Source organism: Myotis davidii, unplaced genomic scaffold, assembly GCF_000327345.1.
Source record: "Myotis davidii unplaced genomic scaffold, ASM32734v1 scaffold292, whole genome shotgun sequence".
NCBI lineage: Eukaryota > Metazoa > Chordata > Mammalia > Chiroptera > Vespertilionidae > Myotis > Myotis davidii.
The window spans coordinates 1,263,161-1,282,803 of NW_006285042.1; the positions used below are offsets into that span (position 1 = coordinate 1,263,161).

The 19,643-nt window shown below is 39.8% G+C and overlaps 1 long non-coding RNA gene and 1 pseudogene across 3 annotated transcripts in view; one reads left to right on the forward strand and one right to left on the reverse strand.

The window, feature by feature from the left end:
- The window catches only part of LOC107181777, a 137,091-nt gene that overhangs the window by 13,310 nt on the left and 104,138 nt on the right, over window positions 1-19,643 (forward strand). The window lies entirely within an intron of this gene.
- On the reverse strand, window positions 2,267-2,703 carry LOC102773869 (annotated as a pseudogene).

The following is a 19,643-nucleotide window of genomic DNA, read 5'->3' on the forward strand; positions in this document are numbered from 1 at the left end:
GGAGATAGAGATAGAGATAGAGATAGAGATAGAGATAGAGATAGAGATATACTTGAATAGCCAAATCTCACACGGGGTATAATGCAAAGATGACTTGACAGCATTCAACAAATATCTATTGAGTACCGAGTTGATAAATATCAGTGCACGAGGCAAAAAAAAAATTTCCTCCCATTATGGAGCTTATATTCAAACTTGGGGAAACAAACAATAAGCAAGAAATGTACTAAACAAATTGCATGGTATGATAGCAGGTGATGGGTGAAATGGAGTAAAGAAAACAACAAAAAAGCAGGGCATGATAGATCAGGAGTTCTGGGGATTCAGAGTGAGTTGCAGTTTTAAATAGGTCAGGGGTAGATCTCCGTGAGAGCACAACATGCGGGCCAAGTTTTGAAGGAGGAGCTCCAGCATTGGTAACCTCCTCAAGTAACTTCTCCTTGCTCTGCATTTTGTATAGTATGCCTGGCTAACTTTACTGATGGTACCAGTGAGTCTCTGCTGGCACAGAATGCATGTGGGTTCACGATAGATCTCTGCACAGGAGGACGGGACAGATGATTTAAACACTTACAAGCTCCAGGACGAAACATGTATGGTGTTTGTCTATATGAAGCACTTTTTACTTCCCCATCCAGACCTTTAGGTTTCAAGCTACTGTTTCTTTAAAATGTTGACTTTTCCTGAGTTGATATAGTCTTTGCATTTTATTATTATCCTATATACAAAAACCCTAATATGCAAATCGACTGAATGGCAGAACAACCAATTGCTATGACATGCACTGACCACCATGGGGAAGACACTTAATGCAGGAGCTGCCCACTGGTGGTCAGTGCACACCCACGGGGGGAGTGCTGCTCAGCCAGAAGCCAGGCTCACAGCCAGTGAGCACAGTGGTGATGGCAGGAGCCTCTCCCACCTCCACTGCCAGCAGGAAGTAAGGAGCAAGGGGTCCCAGGCTGCAAGAGGGCACAGGTCAGGCTGAGGGGCACCCCCCACCCTGTGCACAAAATTTTGTTTACTGGACCTCTAGTAAATAATAAAAGCAAGAGTTAAATTATTGGGTATCAAGCTAAATATCAAGCTCATCACTCTATACATTATCTCATTTAATTCTCCCAATAATTTTATGAGGTAGAGAGTTTACCCTTGAACAGTGCAGGGTTAGGGGCACCAACCCCTCATGCAGTTTAAAATTCATATATAACTCTTGACTCCCTGAAAACATTACTACTAGCTTACTGTTGACCAGAAGCCTTATCAATAATATAAATAGCTAGTTAGCACATATTTTGTGTTTATATTATGTTCTTTTTTTAGATTTTCACATTTTAATTTCTTTTGAACATAAGTCACTTTTTGCAACCTCAGAAACAAAATCAGATTAAGGCAGTCTAATCCCCTAGGGATCGAGGCTAAATCTTTCGATCTTCAACAAAATGACATTATACTAAAATACAAGGTGCTCACAATGGGGTTATAAACTCTAAAGAACAACCACTTATCTACATTTTCCCTTAGAAAACAGCCAAATGTCCAGTCCTTAAAGACATGCTATACAGAATATCATAATCTATAAAAGATAGAACTACCCAAATTATATAATGCCCAACTGATTGGTGAACCAGATCAGGATTGGCCAAGGAGTGGCGAACAGAGAAAGTGTTTACATTTTGAAAATTTGCTCTGAGATTTAAAAAATTCCTGGTTGTTCTTAGTAAGAAAGCAAGTAAAAAATATTACAGGTGCTTTCACACCAATAAATGATTTTTCCAAGGTCTTCCATTAGAACATGAAGTTAATGGATAAGGGATAAAATACTTAGATATTTTCCAAATAAATTACTTAGTAATAAGAAATGTGACATACTGCATTCTTCCATTTGCCACAAGAACAAACTGATGATAAAGACTATTTAAAATAAATGCTCAGCTCTAAAATAGGTGGTGGCAGAAACACTTTCCATTATAGAATGACTACCCACTTTTTCCAATTAACATTGCTATTCTTCCATGATACAAGTTCATGTGCAAAAACTTGTCAAGTTTTTGTCAGGGCCAGGAGATGAAAAACGGAGCATGCCCTACTTAGCTAATTGTAAGCTCAGTTAACATCTTTAGGATGGACCCATAAAACCTGGCCAATGTTTTGTTAAACATCTGCAAACTGCAGAATTCCTTAGTCCTTAGCCATCATTTCTGCTCAGTATCTTAAAGCTGAGCTCAGCCCCATCTGACTCTGCTCCTCAGGGCTGAGGTGGGTGCTAATCATCAAAGTCTGGAACATCATTGTAGGAGTAACCTTGGTAGCCTTTGGATGCAGTATAGGCGATGTGCAGGTGGTAAATCCTGGCAGGAACACCAGGATGCCAATGAATAAGACTGGACCCTTTGCTGATATAGCCCACCAGCAGGAGAGAGCATATGATAAACAGAATGGCACCAATCAAAACCAACACTGTGGCAAGCGCAGTGGTCATACATGAGCTCTCAGGAGAGCTTTCTTAAACTGAAGGGAAATGTAGCCATCATCTGTATTGGAGAGCATTGAGTATTTCCCTTACGACTCGGGATTCCAGTAGGCATATTGGTACGAGATGGCATTGCAACACACTGACACAGCTATAGTCCGAGAGCCATGCCAAGTCATCTGCACACCAACAGCTCGCTCGTGGTTGGCAACAGAGATGCTCATGACACTATACACTATATTCTTACAATAAAGTATGCTTGAGAAAAGAAAACATTATTAAGGAAAATACATTTATAGTATTATTGAAAATAATCTGTGTAGAAGAGGACTCGTGCAATTCAAACCCATGTTGTTGGCCAACTGTACTTCATTTTACGGATGAGAAAACTGAGGCTTAGTGAAGTTAAATAACTTACTTAATATCACACAGATGGTAAGTGTCAGAGTCTGGATTCAAGTCTGTCTGATTCCAGAGTCATTAGCCTCTATTTAGTAATTAAATTTAATACTGAATTTAATGTATCCCTCAATATAAACTTTAAAATGTATGCTAAAAATCATGTAGGTTGATGGTTTTTTTATGGTATTGCTTTAGCCATCAGGTAATTCACCCTCACAAAGAATGTGCATTTGTTCTTACAATGCTTATGATTGATCTAGTGTTGTGGTTTTCCGAACTCAATTTAGCAGTAGACTCTTTTACTAAACAAAATCTTACAATAGAAGACCGAATCAGCCACAGTCCTAGCATGGAAGATTCAAACATCAATGGGAAACTCAAAAGGTGTGAGTGAAGGGGGTTTAAGGAAGGGACTAGTCACAAAAGTTGGGTAGGGTAAAGGAACAACTGCAAAGGAAGGGAAAGCACCACAGGGCTAGCCACAGTGGGATGGCATGGATCCTTTGGCCTGGAAGGTCAACAGAGTGGGCAGAGTGGTTACCAGAGCCAGGCAAGAACTGTGGCTGTAGGAGGGACCATCAGATAGGAGATGTGGACTTTGATAAGGGAATGTAGCCATTGACAAGCCACAGCTAGAAAGGGTCAGTGGAATAAGTACTTCTGCTTCTTTCTCCTTCTGCCCTCAATCTACTGATCCTCCTGTCATTGGCTGAGCCCAATGGAAAGCTAGAAGGCAAGAGAACCCAAAAGATGCAGTCCACAGAAGTCAGCTTCCTGGGGGCAAAGAGCAAGACGCAGAAGGGCACAGAAAGGACTTAAACAGGCAAACAGAATAGCCAGCACAGAACCAAATATACACAACTCAAAAGCAGAGAGTTTCTCTTCTTGAATTGGGGTGGGAGCGTTCAGAGGCTCCACCTTGCCTCTCTCTACACTCACAGCAATCTCTGGGTCACCTTTGTCAAACCCTAGTGCTCTGGTCTAGTCCTTATGTTATAAATATGTTGGTCACCATCAACCACAGGTCTATGTGCTTTACAAAATCAATATGCATGTAGGTAAGATCACCTGGATGCAATAGGACAATGAGAGGCGTCAGACATGTTGCTGGTTCAAGGTCCCAGGCCCAGGAAAGAATAGTCTGCTTGCACACATAACCATACCAAGGGTCCCCTGAACGTGGGAACCCAAGGGCTGAATGAAATGCCTATAGGATGCATAGGGCAGCTGAAGACCCTCATTTACCCCTGGACAGGCATTGGGTTTGTAGGCTAAGGGGCTTCACCTGTGTGAATCCTCCCAAAGGGATTCACAATTAAGCTTGATTGTCCATCAGATTAGAGAGAGGACTTTGTGTGCAAATACTTTGAAATCTGCAATTATTCACAAGAACAAATAAGGAGATAAACGAGAGGGAAGAGAGGGGTAAATATACAGGATAGTTGAGAAAAGAGTTATGTAGACAAAGAACCAATTAATCTGAAAAGTGACCACAGAGTGCCCATCCCTAACAAAATACAAAATCCAATGCTGTTACTATCAGCTGAGAAGCAGTACCCTCCAAATGTGCTCTGAAGTCTGACACAGCCTGGCCTCTCGTTGGGGCTGCTGCAGGTCCATCTGTCATTGGGCAGAGCTGCTGAGCACACCCTCTGCGGCTATGCAGAGAAGTCTGACCGGGGAAGCCAGAACTAGGATGGAGATGGGGTTGGGGAGGAGAGGCACCTGCACACAGGGGCCAGACAGCCAGGTAATCTGTCACTGGTGCTGCCACTCAAGCTCTTGGTTCATTGGAGAGAGAGTTGTTTGGGGGGTGGGGAGATGGAGGGATGTTTTAATCTCAGTAGCTCGCGTGGCCTTCACAGGGAACAAAAATAAGCTGAACGGCAGAGAAAGACACAGCTGTTCTCTGCTTTCTGAGGAGTCTCCAAATCTCTTTTTAGTACATGTTGGTGCAGCTGCCCAGCCAGAAGAGCACAAGCTACTTCCGTGACAGGTGAAGGTAGAGGACAAGGTGCTATGAGATGCAGCCTATATCTATCCTGTATCCCCTTCCATGCTACTGCCCAGGCCCTGCCTCTTCACTGCATGTCTCTCCTCCAGGCTGGCGAGTTTTCTCTTACTAACATAAAACATTTGCCACACACGAGCTAGAACAAATCATTTTACATCTGTTATCACATCTAGTCTTCAAAGCAGTACTATGAGGGGGGTACTATTGCCATGTGTCTATTCAGATGGAAAAGTATTACTTGACGAGGTCAAACAACTCAGTAAATAAAAGGCAGGCTGGAGTTGAGCACCCAGCACTCTGATTTCAGTATCTGTGCACTTAACCACTAGACCATCCTATCTTGTCCTTATATGGTTATGGCTTTGCTTCTTCTGTTCTCTGAGCCAGCCTGGCTTCCATGTTTCTGACCTTGGACTGGTCACTTAATTGTTGATTTCCAATTATTTCCTCTGTCACAGGTGCTGAAAGGGAAGGTCAGATCCCCCTCGCCTGGCTTTTCTCTCCTCCTCATGAGAGTCAGCTGAGGTCCATCCTGGGGGAAAGGCGGTCAGCGAGGGGAAAGCACGCAGACCTCTCCCTCAGAGGGCCACACCTCATCGGCTTAGAATCCCATGTTCAGACCCTAATTTTAGATGCAGAACCCTGCCTAGAAATGTTCCACTGAGTCCAGAAAGCCTCCCCAAACCCTCTTATAAGGGGACGGAAGCTGAGCTATTAGCCTGAATCTATGGCTGTGCCCATAAAAAGTGATGCTCATGTGGCAAAGCTGAGTCGGAGAGAAGAGGAAAATGAGTCACACCCCACCAAGTACTTTCAGAAAATTAAGACTGTGTTAAACACTCACACTTGGGAATTGGAATATAATTCAGGAAGCTATTTCCCTTGATTAAAATACTACATGGGTTTAGAGAAGGCCTTTGGTTATTTATAACAATTAAAATTGCTGAAGAAAATGAAAAAGTTAGGCATCTATTTAGTATTTCTTGAAAAAAATTAGACAATGTTTATGGTTCATGTGTACATTTCAGTATTACCAGAATAAGATTTTCAGTTGTTTGCTCTCTATGTGTGACATGGAACTTCATGCTGCAATTTCATGTCCTCTGCCTTCTATATTTCCTAAGTAACACTCTATCCATTATTCTGATATGTTTGGCATGTGCACATATTTATACATATGTACTCCCTTGTATATAAAAGAAAATATTAATTTGAGAAGATTTGAGAGAAAGTTTAAGTAAATTATGGAAGCAGCTACTTTACCACTTAAAAAAAAAAATCCTTACCTGAGAATATTTTTTCCATTGATCTTTAGAGAGAGAGAGGAAGGGAGGGGGGAGTGGGGAGAGAGAAACACTGATGTGAGAGGGACACATTGACTGGTTGCCTCCCTTGAGCCCAGACTGGGGCCAGGGATCAAACCTGCAACTGAGATATGTGCCCTTGACCAGGAATCAAACCTGTGACCCTTTGGTCTGTGGGTGATGCTCTAACCACTGAGAAAACCGGCCAGGCACTTTTGTTTTTCTTTCTCTATTCTGCCCCCTCTATGTGATACAAACTTTGTCATCTGCTTTCAAGAACAAAAGGGTATGTGGGATTATACACATTTGGAGTTATATCAGTGGTTATCCATGGATTTAGTCTCTAAAGCAGAATTCATTTTAGTTTTTGTACTAGGGCACATCTGGTTGTAGGGAAGAGAAATGTACTTAAAATAACTCAAGTAAAGGGGGACTCGGGGTTTATTATAAGGATACAGATGTCCTACAAACCAAAGCAGAAGAGCCCAATCAGCAAACAGCAGCAACAGCAATTCTGAGTTTTCAATCTAAGATTCCAGCATCGACTTTAGCCAGCTCCCATTGCCATCAACTTCTAGGCTTCTTTTTTAACCAATTGATCCTTTTCTAAATGACTAATATGATTTTGTCATTTCCTGCTGGGAGGACTCCTTGAGCTCCAAAATACCATAGTGAGAAGTCCAAATGCCACCCACAGCACACGCAGCTTCTCGAACTCCAGCAGTCTTCCCAGCCCTGCCTCCCGCCACCTTCTACCCCATGCACAAGATGCCTGCACCCGACTGGTAACCTGCTGAGAAATGTTGGCATTATGTATTTAATGTTCGTATTGATCCTGTGTGTTTAAACAAATTTCACAGAACTTTAAAGATGGATATGATCCCACATTAATGCTTTCTACCATTCATTATTTGTATATCTATTTCAATTACATTATAAGTTAAGCAGGATTGTGAACTAGTCTAAGTATCATATCTATTGTTTCTGATTAGCTCCATAGGTATGTGTAACGCACTTACCATATGTCAGGCACTCTCCACATTTATTACAAAAAGATGAAAAGTGAAGTCCCTGATTTTAGGAAGTTCACAGTCTAGCTGGGAAAGAAGACAGGCTGGTAAACAGACAACTAATACAATGTGACAAGTGTGGGAATGGAAATACACAGGCAGTACTCTAGGAATGCAAGATAGGTTCATTTTACTCCATGTGGCATGGAAAACTGCAGGGAGGAGAGTTGAAATTTGATCTGGGAACTTGATAAGAGGGAGAAGGCAGTTCCAAGCACAGAGCAGCAAAAGCAAAGGTGAGAGTCACATGCAGACACCTGCCAGGACATCAGCTGACCCTGAACTACTATCCTTTTTCTCTCTCTGCAGATCTGCAACAAAGGATTGAATAGATTTTCCTTTTGAACTTTCGAAACCCAAAGCATCTAATCATCCCTTTTTCTGTCCACAGTAACTGCTGAGTTCAGACTCCAGAGGCTCCTCTACACCTGCCTGTCTGAAAGAAACCACCCTCAGAGTCCACGCTAATTGCCCTTCTAAAGCAGAGTCCCTCGTGGTTCCAAGGTGCTTTATGGCATCTCTCTTTCTACAGAAAAGAAAGAGAAACTTCATTTTTGAAAAGCTTCCCTGTTACATGTATTTCTTTTCAGAACATTGGCTCTCAGCCTTGACTGTTAGATTCGATTTAACTAGGCAGATTTTAAAGGTGCTAATGCCCAGGCAGCACCCAGAACAGTTAAATCAAAATTTCTGAGAGCAGGATCCAGGTATAGCATTTTTTAAAGGGCCCTCTCACCCAGATGATTCCAATGTGAAGCTAAGTTTAAAAAGCACTGATTCAGAGTTTATGGGGATCTCTGCTTAATATCGATGTTTAATTATCTGAATTCTGATCTTCTCTGACAAGAGTTGGAGTACCTGTGGATTCAGAAGTAGAATGGATAAACATCCCCAAAGTTTGCTGTTATTCATCCCCAAAGTAAAATTTGTCTCTTCCTGTTTAGGTTTATTTCAGGCGTGTGGTCTTCCTCAAGGATCCTTTCCCTGACATGCTTGTATCTTTCTCTCAGGCTCACGCTTCCTGGAGATGGGTTTTGGCCAAGTGGCTTTAAGAGAAAGGTGTGAGGCCTATGCCATCACTGGTTCATTACTTCTGTAACTAGGAGGTCTCCTCGGTTTTAAGGATGAAGACTCCTGTGTCTTCACCCCCCTTGAGGGTATTCTTTGGAACTAAATCTTTGCAGTTCCCTCTTCCTGTCTAGCCTGGTCTGAGGCCCTGACACATAGGCTGAAATCAGGATCAGTGCAGGCCTCTCCACTGCCTAATACTCCCCATGTGCCATGAGCGAAGGAATGAGGGGAACGGAGAGATCCTGACCCCAGAAGGCAAGGGAAGAACTTCAGGTTGGGAGCAGAAGGATAATCAGCCCTCATCCTGAGACACGAGGCCTGCTCTCCTTCTCTCTCCCCGATTTGAGGCTAGAGATTGTGAGAAGGCAGAATGCAAGGGAAGCCGAGCAGCAGAGAGAAGAGGGAGCCAAGTAGCTAGCCCGCCAGAAAGTCAGAGGCAGAGTGGGGAAGGGAGAAAATCAGAGCCCCAGCAATCACGTTGACAGTGCAGGAAAACTAAGCCAGATCAGACAAGAGAGCTGACGCTGTAGTCCATTGAGTCAGAAAGGGCTGATTCCTCATCACATTAACCAGCTAGCGCCTGGGGATGAGGCAGCCCACACAAGTGTTGGCTGTAGCCAGGATGCTCATTTGTCAGCACCGAAGTGACATCATGTAAATTCACAGGCAGATGCCAAACTAGATGAAAACGCATGATTCACTCAGTGTCTGTGGGGCATACCCGGCTAACTGGATGACCTCTAAGGCCCCTTCTGGCTTTTTCATCTTGTGATCCCGAGTGACTGCCATGAACCTGGCATGTCCCAGAAAGTGCACTTGGAAGAATGTCCAAAGAGCTTTGTCCAGGTGCTAGTGTGTTTTATGTGAAAAAATGAGGGGTCACCACGCCAAGGGGAGGAAATTGCCCAGAGTCAGTTTCCAACAGGGGAATGGCTGCTTCCATGTGCCATTCTTCCTAAGTAGTCCTCTAAATAGTGTACACATGCAGAGGGAGTGTCTCTGATCAGTCCCTACCCAGGCAATGAGATTTCATTTTTCCTGGCAGAGATCTGGCTCTTCTTCCTGGTTGTGCATAGATGGCATTCCTGTGGGGCCACACTATAGAAGGCATACCCACCTCCTGCTGCTATTAGCAATCTGTCCACCCTTTTGTGGCTTTCTAAACTTACTTGTTCAAAGGCACCATGGGAGTCTTGGTCTTTATTTCTGATCTCTGCAGGTAGTAAAGATTGTGCCAATTCCTTCTGGACTGAGAACTAGAGTCAGCAGAGAACTCAGCGGAAATGGGGGCCCTGCAAGGATGGAAGCGGACCATGTGTTCCCCCCATGTGCGTAACAGGTCTCTGTTCTCATGCTGAGGTAGCATCTGTATCACCACATTCTGTCCCCACCAGACCCTTTCCTCATTCTCTTTTTATCACTTATTCTGGCTGTTCTTCTTCCTGTCAACAACAATTCATAATGATGTCTCATATAATGCTCCTCTCATCATGGTTCAGCATAAACAGTGAAATTGTAATGGAAAGGATAAACAAAATCCCACTTACACAATTCTTTGTCTGCATATGAAAACCAGGGGGAAGACTTAAAATATATCACTTCTAATCATGAGTTGGGAGCATTGGAAAAGTTTTGATTATAATCACTTTCTTTTTTTAAAAAAAATTATACTTCATGAATTTTCTTATAATAAAATCTCTGTAAATACAATCCCAACTACTGGGGCTGGGTTCACCTGAGAATGATTCCCATGGTTCTATATTTTTAAAACGAGACAGAGTACAAGAAAATAAATTAGACATCATGGATTTAAATTTTTTTAAAGAGTAACTTTAAAGCATATCCTTATGTCCATATGAATTGGTGCAATCTTACAAACATCTGCTGGGCACGTCATTTTCAATAATAAGTGATGGACAGAAAGATTGACTCATGCTACAAAATCCTCAAACTCTGAAGAAACATTCTATTTTCTGTTAATTCCATATCTTCAAATTACTCAGAGTTGTGAGAATGAATAACTTGAGCTCAGAAGGGAAACACATGTCAATCACCTTTGCCATGCCTGTGGATAAGGCACATCTCCAGATGAAAAATCCAACTTAAATGAGAGAACTCAAAAGATCTGGGAGTTTTGAGCCAGGAAAAAAATTTTTGCTCTGAGAGGGGTTGAGAAGACCAGTTCTTAGGCAATAGACTATAAACAGACCCCCAGAGTCCATATAGCCACAATAAGGCTGGAATTTGAAAGGGAAAGTAGGAGACATGAATTTTCACCCTGCCTTCAGACCAAAGTGTATTCGTTTTAGGAAAAGAAGATTTGACTCTCAGGTAAGTTTCTGGTAGTCAGGATTCCAGGTAGTCTGGTAGTCAGGACTGAAAAGATATGCTGCACTTTAAAAATCAGATCATTGTGAGATGATCATTTTTAAAATTTATGCTCATTTGTATTTATTTTCCCACTCCATTAAATTACTGAAAGTCACCATCATTTATTATCTTTTTTTGAAATTATTTTTCCTATATTACATAATATAACTCCTTCATTATAGCCTTTGATTTTGGACTATATCTACCTGCCCTACTTGGCCCACTGTCATATGATTGCATTTACTAAGATGGAAAATAAGACTATTATGTAAAGAGTCATGTGTAAGGTTGAAAATTTTTCCTGACTAAATTGGCAAGAAAAGTTCACTTCACATAACTATTACAGATTAATGTTTAATAATCTTAGAAAATAGTAAAGGAGCCTGAAGATTGGGAATAGACAATATTTGTCTAGTTAACAACAGTGGCAAAGTAAAAGAGAGAGTAACTCCCTGTATGACTAGGAATTATGGACAAAGAAGTATAAAATTACAAACAGATTTCTTTATGATGGTGTGAAGCACACAGATCAAGAAGTGACCATCAGGAGCCAATATATGATCCAGAAAAGAAAATCAGTTTTCTTCATTAGGAGTAGATGTTTTGCTAAATAAAAGGGACATAAAGACAAATTATAATTTTAGTAAGTCTCTTAGAATGTCATGGACAAGATGCTTTGGTGTGAGATAGGATGATGGTTTGAGGAGTGTGTGGCAGTTTCTTTAGAATGTGTTACTTCCTCCCACTGGACTGTGAGCTCAAGGCCAAAAAAGAGCATATTTTATATTTTTCTATTTCTCTGGAACTTACTTCAATGCCTGACAAATAGCAAATACTCCATTTTTCCTGGAGTCATAGGCACCTAAACAAGTCTACTCAAAATGAGCTTTTTAATGGATGCAGGTCAACCACAAAAGAATTCTTAAGTGTCATGTTTTAAATACTCTGAGCATGACCATTGTCCTGTTCAACATTCTAATTCCAGCAATGAATAGTAAAAATTAAAGGCAAGTGGTCCAGTGCATAAGAATCAGAAACTAATAACCAGAAAGAGGATAGTGGGCTTGTGTCTCATAATACATAATATAAAACACATACAGAATAGATGTCAATAGCTATTTTCTTCATTGATCTTACCCCAAAGGCTGAGAAATGATCAATACTATTTTCTTAACTTTTAAAAAAATCAATCATGCTATTCTCAAGGTTTAATATCCATGGTGGTTGGGACAACTAGACATCCACATGTGGACCCCCATCTCACACCACATGCAAAAATTAACTCAAAATGAACCCAACCCGTGGCAATGTTAAAGATGGCAGATTAGGCCCTGACTGGCTTGGCTCAGTGGATAGAGCGTTGGCCTGCGGACTGAAGGGTCCTGGGTTCAATTCCAGTCAAGGGCATGTACCTTGGTTGTGGGCACATGCCCAGTAGGAAGCGTGCAGGAGGCAGCTGATTGATGTTTCTCTCTCATCAATGTTTCTAACTCTCTATCCTTTCCCTTCCTCTCTGTAACAAAAATCAATAAACTATATATTTTTTTAAAAAACATGGCAGATTAGGCATACAAATGTCTTTTATATTTCAGCAGCCCACTAAACTGAACGTAAAGTAATTTTGTTTTTATTCATTAAGTCAAAGAGAATTAGACAAAAAACTTATTGGATGAAAAAATAATAGTTGTCTTAGCAGAAAGGAGGAAGCAACAAAAATACTTATAAAGTGGGATTCCAATGAGAAGTTAAGTGATTTCTTCCTTAGAATTTCTGAAAAGCTCAGGACATGGAAGGACAGGAGCCCCTGGAGACAGATGCAAGAACAAAGCTAACAGAAAATTGGTTGAAATCAATATGCACCCCCCCCCCAAGAAAAAAGAAAGAAAAAGAAAAGTAAAAAGAAGTCAATATGCCGAATGCTATAACTCGTAGGTTGCTTCCATTATCTATTCTTGCATGATACTACATATTATTTCTTGGAAAAATGGACTAGGGAGACTCTGAATTTGGGAATGCTAGAGTCACTAGAGGAGGAGTGAGAGTTGGAGCTAAAAATAGGGGAAATAAATGAAGTCTGGCCTGGCTGGTGTGGCTCAGTGATTGAGGACAACCTATGAACCAAAAGATCATGGTTTAATTCCTAGTTAGGGCACATCCCTGGGTTGTGGGCTCAATCCCTAGTGGGGAGTGTGCAGGAGGCAGCTGATCAATGATTCTCTCTCATCATTAATGTTTTTTTCTCTCTCTCCCTCTCTGAAATCAACAAAAAATATATTAACAAAACAAAACAAATGAAAGTCTGCACATTGAATAAGATTGTTTCCCCTCCGCTCTGCTTCCTCCTATGAGCTCTCCTCACAAAGACTAGAATATTGGCCTCACACAAAAAACTGGGGATTTTTCTCTGGAGAAACAGAATGACTGCAGAGAAAATACAACTATCTAATACTGGCATTTTCAGGTCCTCAGTGAAAAAGTGATGTGGCCGCTCTGTCACCCTACACTGCTCACACACACAGCCTCCGGTTTTACAGTCCTCATTCTTTCATATGAAGGGTCAGACAAGGGTGACCAGCCATTTGAAGAAAGTCTTTAATATGAAAAATAGACCAAAATAACTTGGGGGGGTGGGGGAGGTGGAGCACAGAAAAAAACAGTGAAAATGAAAGGAGAAGAAAACATTTCTTCAAACAGAATATACATAACTTAATGTCTTGTGGGGGAGAGAAGTTATTGCATCTATGAAGCAAAAATAGGGAGGGGAGAACAATTGGAGGCTAAGAGAGAACTTTTTGTAAATAAAAAATATGATAAAAATTAAAATGCAATAGAAGGCCTGGAAGACAAAGAAATGGAAAGCTCTCAAATATAGGATAAATGGCAAAGATATGGATAATATAAGGTAAATGATTTAAAAAAATAGACTCAGAAAATAACAGCATAAGATATATGAGATAATTCCAGGCGGGGAATGAATCATGAACGAAGGATTGAAATGATTGACCTTTTCAGTACCAACTCTGGAAACTGTAAGATATTGGAGAAATACCTTCAAAAGTCTAAGGGAGGAAAAGAGGGGCATCTGTGGTACTTTCAACAATAAAGATAAATTTTTTAAAAGTCTAAGGGAAATTTTAACTAAGTCAAATTATCAATCAATTATAAGAATAATCTAACAATATTTGTAGGCATCCAAGTACTCAAAATTGGACCTTCCATGTACTCTTTTTTTAGTTTGCTTCTGGGGGATGCGCTCCACTAAAAGCAATAAAGTAAACTGAGAAATAAGAATATACAGAATTCAAGAAACATGAACTGCAACACAGAAGAACAGTGCAAGATGACCATAGAGCAACTGATACAAATTAACCTAAGGTCAACAATTTGAGAAAAACATGATCAAATACCATGTTTTCCAGCCAGTTATCCTTGGTAACAACAAAGTAAACATGGAAAAAAGAAGAAAAATGTTAGAATAATAATTAAAAAAAACAACCACACACAGTATTTACCTAAAAAAATATCCTCCTTTATAAAAACTGTTCTATTTTACTGTAATACAACATTAAATGCAACATAGGTCCAGGTGCTGCCCTTGCTTGGGGACAATCATTGGGGCTCTAAATGTCTGCAGAGCCCACTGCACCTGAAGTGAACTCTGAATGAATTTCCTGCTACTGTAATGAAAATAAGGTCTGCTCAACACAATAAACGTTCCCTTCTTGTCTTGAAAGAAAGAAAGAAAGAAAGAAAGAAAGAAAGAAAGAAAGAAAGAAAGAAAGAAAGAAAGGAAGAAAGAAAGGAAGAAAAGAAAGGGCAGAGAGAGGTTCTCCAGGACAACAATAAAGGAATTGGTAGGTAAGACCATATGGAAATAGTATTGTAAGATGTTCTCAAAAATCTTTGGTGCATTTAGAAAGAATGATCAATAAGGTGTATAGAAAACCAAGTCATTCAAAAACAAACAGACACCAAGACAATCTCTTCCCCCAAAAGCAAAAGGTTAGATAAGAAGGAAACATAATCATGGTACATTACCTAGCTAGGCAGTAAACAGTATTTATATCATCATCATAATGTAAACATTAATATTAATTTACCTTCCCCAATTATATAATTGTTGAGAGAATGGAGTGGAGAGAAGAAGAGGAGATGGAGATATTTAAAAGATAAATCCTCATCTATGAAAACAAGATACCAATAGATAATGTTTAAAATGTTAAAACAATAGTCAAGCATATCAGTTTGAAGTACAGAAAATGGAATAGAATAAAAAAAAACACTAAAAGAAATGGACATGGTTGCCTCCCAGGAACAACCTGGAGATGGGGAGGGAGGAGTGGGCAGGGAACTGCTAAATTTTGTCTTATATTTGACTTTCAAAACTATTTGCACATATTACTCCAACACAAATACAATTCAACTGAAAAATAAAACCTGTAAAGACTCCCAACTTCCTAGTATAGGCAATCTAAACTACTTGTTATTCAAATTATGAAAAGGGAAAAGAGCATGAAATGCAGATTCAGACAGATGTGTCACTTATTAGCTGTGTGACTTTACTGAACCTTTTAACCCTTTTATTCCATCCTCTAAAAAAGGACTCATAACTCTTTCTCATAGGTTTGTTATGATAGTATTATATGACAGAGCACTATGATATCTATCAGAGAGCCCGGCATGTAACAGAGGCTTGATAAATGTTAGCCATTGCTATTATTAGTCTGGCCTTCAGGAACCCCCATCATTCACTTTCTTTTCCGGTCGCCATTTCTTTTCTACAATCAGACATAGTTTTCCTTGTGTGTTAGCCACATCTCCTTTCTTCATACTGATTACGGGGTTTGTACAAACCTCTATCTCCAACTGGAAAAAATATCTCAAAACTTTTTCTAAAATTCTATATAAGGCTACATAGTATTCCATGATATAAATGTACCACACCTTTTTTATCCACTCATCTATTGATGGGTATTTGGACAGCTTCCAGATCTTAGCTATTGTAAATTGGGCTTCTATGAACATAGGGGTGCATATATTCTTTCTGACTTGTGTTTCAAGTTTTTTAGGATATATTCCTAGAAGTGTGATCACTGTGTCAAATGGCAGTTCCGTATTTTATTTTTTGAGGAAACTCCTTACTGTTTTCTATAATGGCTGCACCAGTCTGCATTCCTACCAACAGGGAGACAGCATGGAGGAACTTGAAGAGTATTATACTAAGAGAAATAAGCCAGTCAGAGAAAGATAAATATCACACAATATCACTCATATGTGGACTCCAATGAAGAAAATAAACTGGTAAACAAAATAGACCCAGAGACATAGAAGCAGGGAACAGATTGATGAATCTCAGAGGGAAGGTGGGGTAAAGGGGTGGGGGGAAAAAGTAACCAGGGAATTTATATGCATATATGCATAGCCCATGGACATAGACAACAGTGTAGTGAAGGCCTGGGAGGCCTTATATTTGACTTTCAAAAATATTTGCACATATTACTCTGACACAAATACAATTCAATTGAAAAATAAAGCATATATATATATATATATGTGTGTGTGTGTGTGTGTGTGTCATTTTGTTTGAAACAGTTCCTCTCAGTGTATCTCCAGGACTTCTAAATTCGAGGAGCTTAGGTTATGAGGCAACCTGATCTGAGGGCAGTAGCTAGGGGGTCTTATTTTGAAGCTGAGATTAGATAGAAAACTCATTTTTTAAAAAACAAACTTGGATTATATGTTTATTTGGAGTAGTTAGGGGATAAGTGTTGATGGAAACTATTGGCTCTAAACCCACCTAAATCACCACTTGACACTGCTTTTTATTTCCCCTGAAAACTACCCCTTTGTAACCCTACCTGCTTTCTTTACTACGAGTTCCTTTGATTCCCTTGTATGTGCCATCACATATAATATTGGGCACCTATTTAAAGGTTGCTTTTTTTTTAAGTGATCTCATTCTTTACCTTCCAAACCAATTGTGATGATAATTGAGAATAGATACAACTTTCTATTTGTTGTGTATAATCCCATGACACCTGATGCATGTCCTACTCAAGAAATCCTGGTGAGTATGTTATTTGCTTCTTACTGAGACATGAGTGAGGTAGCTCATGCTACAGAGAAGAAAAAAATGGGAATTTAGTCATCTCCTTGGAATAAATCAACTGCCAAGAACCCATGGGAAGAGACAGTGTGCATTTCAAAACAGAAAATATGGCTGGGAAAGTAGAAAGGAGAGAACCAAGGCAGGTATGGGGACAGCAGGGATCAGGTTGGAGACACCACATGAATGACCGAAAAAATGTGTAATCAGCAAAATGGCCACAGCTCTCATTTGAGTGAAGCTCAGGTACTGCGGTAGTACTGGGGCTGGCAACATCACCATCACTATTATTATTTAGGTCCTTAAAATGTGCCCATCACTGAGCCCCGAGGCACAAACACATGTTTCAATATTTACTCTCTAGGGCTTGCATCCATGGTGGTACAGTTGTCGATCCTCCCACAGCCATCAGGCACATGCTTGACTGAACAGATGGCCTCTTCAGAATTTTTTCACTTGGGTAGGAGGGTGGAGGCTTGTACAGCCAGAATTCTTGATTGAATATGTCTTCTTGAGTGTATTCTCTGAACAGAAGCACCATGTGCAATGGGGAGGGCAGACATGGGGTGGGTCAGGGAGGAAGAAGAGGGGCAGCTACCATGGGACAACATTAAAAAACAAACAAACAAAAAAACAAAAAAACAGAACTTAGAGACCAAAAATCTACTTTCAAGTTGCTTTTGCCGCTAACTTGTTATGTGACTGTGCAAAACTCTCTTTAACTCTCTTAGCCACAGTTTCCTCATCTGTGAAACGGTTATAACAATGTTTCTCCTGCTTGCTTCTCACACTTTTATAAGGATTAAGCAAGTTGGATTTGTATTACAATACTTTGTAAATTGTAAAAAATTACATCTTCATTTTATAATACCCTAGTGACTAAGATAATTCTAAAACTTGTTTTTCCCCCTAAAATAATAAATGTTTTCTTCTTTTAAAGACTTTGTAAAAAAAAAAAAAGATTACATAATAAAATATTTATTAACTACCAGATGTTCTTTAATTTTCCACAATTATTCAAGATTAAGGAAGAAAAATAATTTTTTAAATTTTTTATTGATTTCAGAGAAAAAGGGAGAGAGGGGGAGATAGAAACACCAATGATGAGAGAAAATCATTGATCAGCTGCCTCCCACACATCCCCATGTGCCCTGATCCGGAATGGAGCTGTGACCTCCTGGTTCATGGGTCAACGCTCAACCACTGAGTCACACAGGCTGCGTGGAATTTCTTCTTCCTCTCTTTTCTTTCTTGTCTTCCTTTCTTTCTCCCTTTCTTCTTTGCTTTTTTGTAATCTTTCTTGCTTTCCTTTCTTCCCTTTAAAAAAATCTTTCTTTGATTCTCACACTATTGATTTGGGTTTAACCATTTAAATCACTGCTCCTTATTCCTTTATTAAATTTTTAAAATACCAACCCAAATTACTTCCTGATGAAAGCAGGAAGAAAAGAGAGTAACTGTTTTATAGTTGGGGAAATATAGAATCCTTCGTCCTAAGGAGAACTGTGGTGTTTTAAAAAAATTAATATATAACATATCCCTATAGAAAGTACAAATGTCGTAAGCATACAGCTTGATGAATTTTCACAAATTGAATGCAGCTACTTAACCAATATCCAGATCAAGAAACAGAAAAAAAGCAACATTCCAGAAACCCTAAACCTCCATGCCCCCTTTTCGTCCCTACTTTCCTCTTCAAGGGTAACTAGTATTGTAATTTTTAACAGCATAGATTTTCCTGTATTCATATTTTATGTCATTGAATCATATCCTATGTACTCTATGTGTCTGATTTCTTTTGCTCGATGTTACGTTTGTGAAACTTTTTCACATTGCGTGTATAGTTTTAGATCTGAATTCTCCATGGCAGGATACTATTCCATTTTGTGAATATACCATGATTTATTTTTCCTTACTATTTTTTGTTGGGCATTTGGGTAGTTTACAGTTTGAGGCTACAATAAACAATGCTTCTATATATGTGCAAGTACATGTTTTTTGGTAAATATCTGTATGCCTTTCCATTGGGTATATCCTGGGAGTGGAATTGCTGAGTCATATGGGATGCACATATTTGATTTTGATTCTATACGGCACTTTTGGAGTTCTAATGGTTTCACAATCCAGAGAAAGAACTTTGGTTTTTTTGTTAATCCTCTCTCAAGGATATGTTTTTCCATTGATTTTTAGAGATAATAGAAAGGAGGGGGAAAGACACAGAGAGAGAAATATCGATGTGAGAGAGACACATCAATTGGTTGCTTCCTGCACGTGCCCCGACCAGGGCTGAAGGTGGGGTTGGAGGGAGCGAGCCTGCAACTGAAGTACATGCCCTTGACTGCAGTCGAACCTGGGACCCTTCAGTCAGAGGGCCGATGCTCTATTCACTAACCCAAACTGGCTAGGGCTCTTTATCCCTCTTACAGTTACACTTACCCACATTCATTATATATGCCATTCCAGGAAGCTTATTTGACCTTTCTAGGTTTAATAAAGTCCAAAGTCTAAACCTAATGACACCTTCTGAGAACAGAGACTAGAAATGTTGTATAAAAACCTTTACAATGCTCCTGTTTTCCCGACTCACAGCCATGACAGAAAATTATTTTAATTTTCTTCAGTGCTCTTTTCAGAGAGCTCTGACCATACATTTAACTTTTCTAAAATCATGCAGAGTCCCCTTCCCTAAGCATACCAAGCTGTATTTCTCCCCATTCACCTAGAGACCTCATATCTGTTTTTTTAACTGTATTGAAAGAAAAGTAAAAATCAATAGACGATAATGTTTCCCTGCATATACAGGAGCTATGGCAAGTAATTTAAGGGCAGAGAG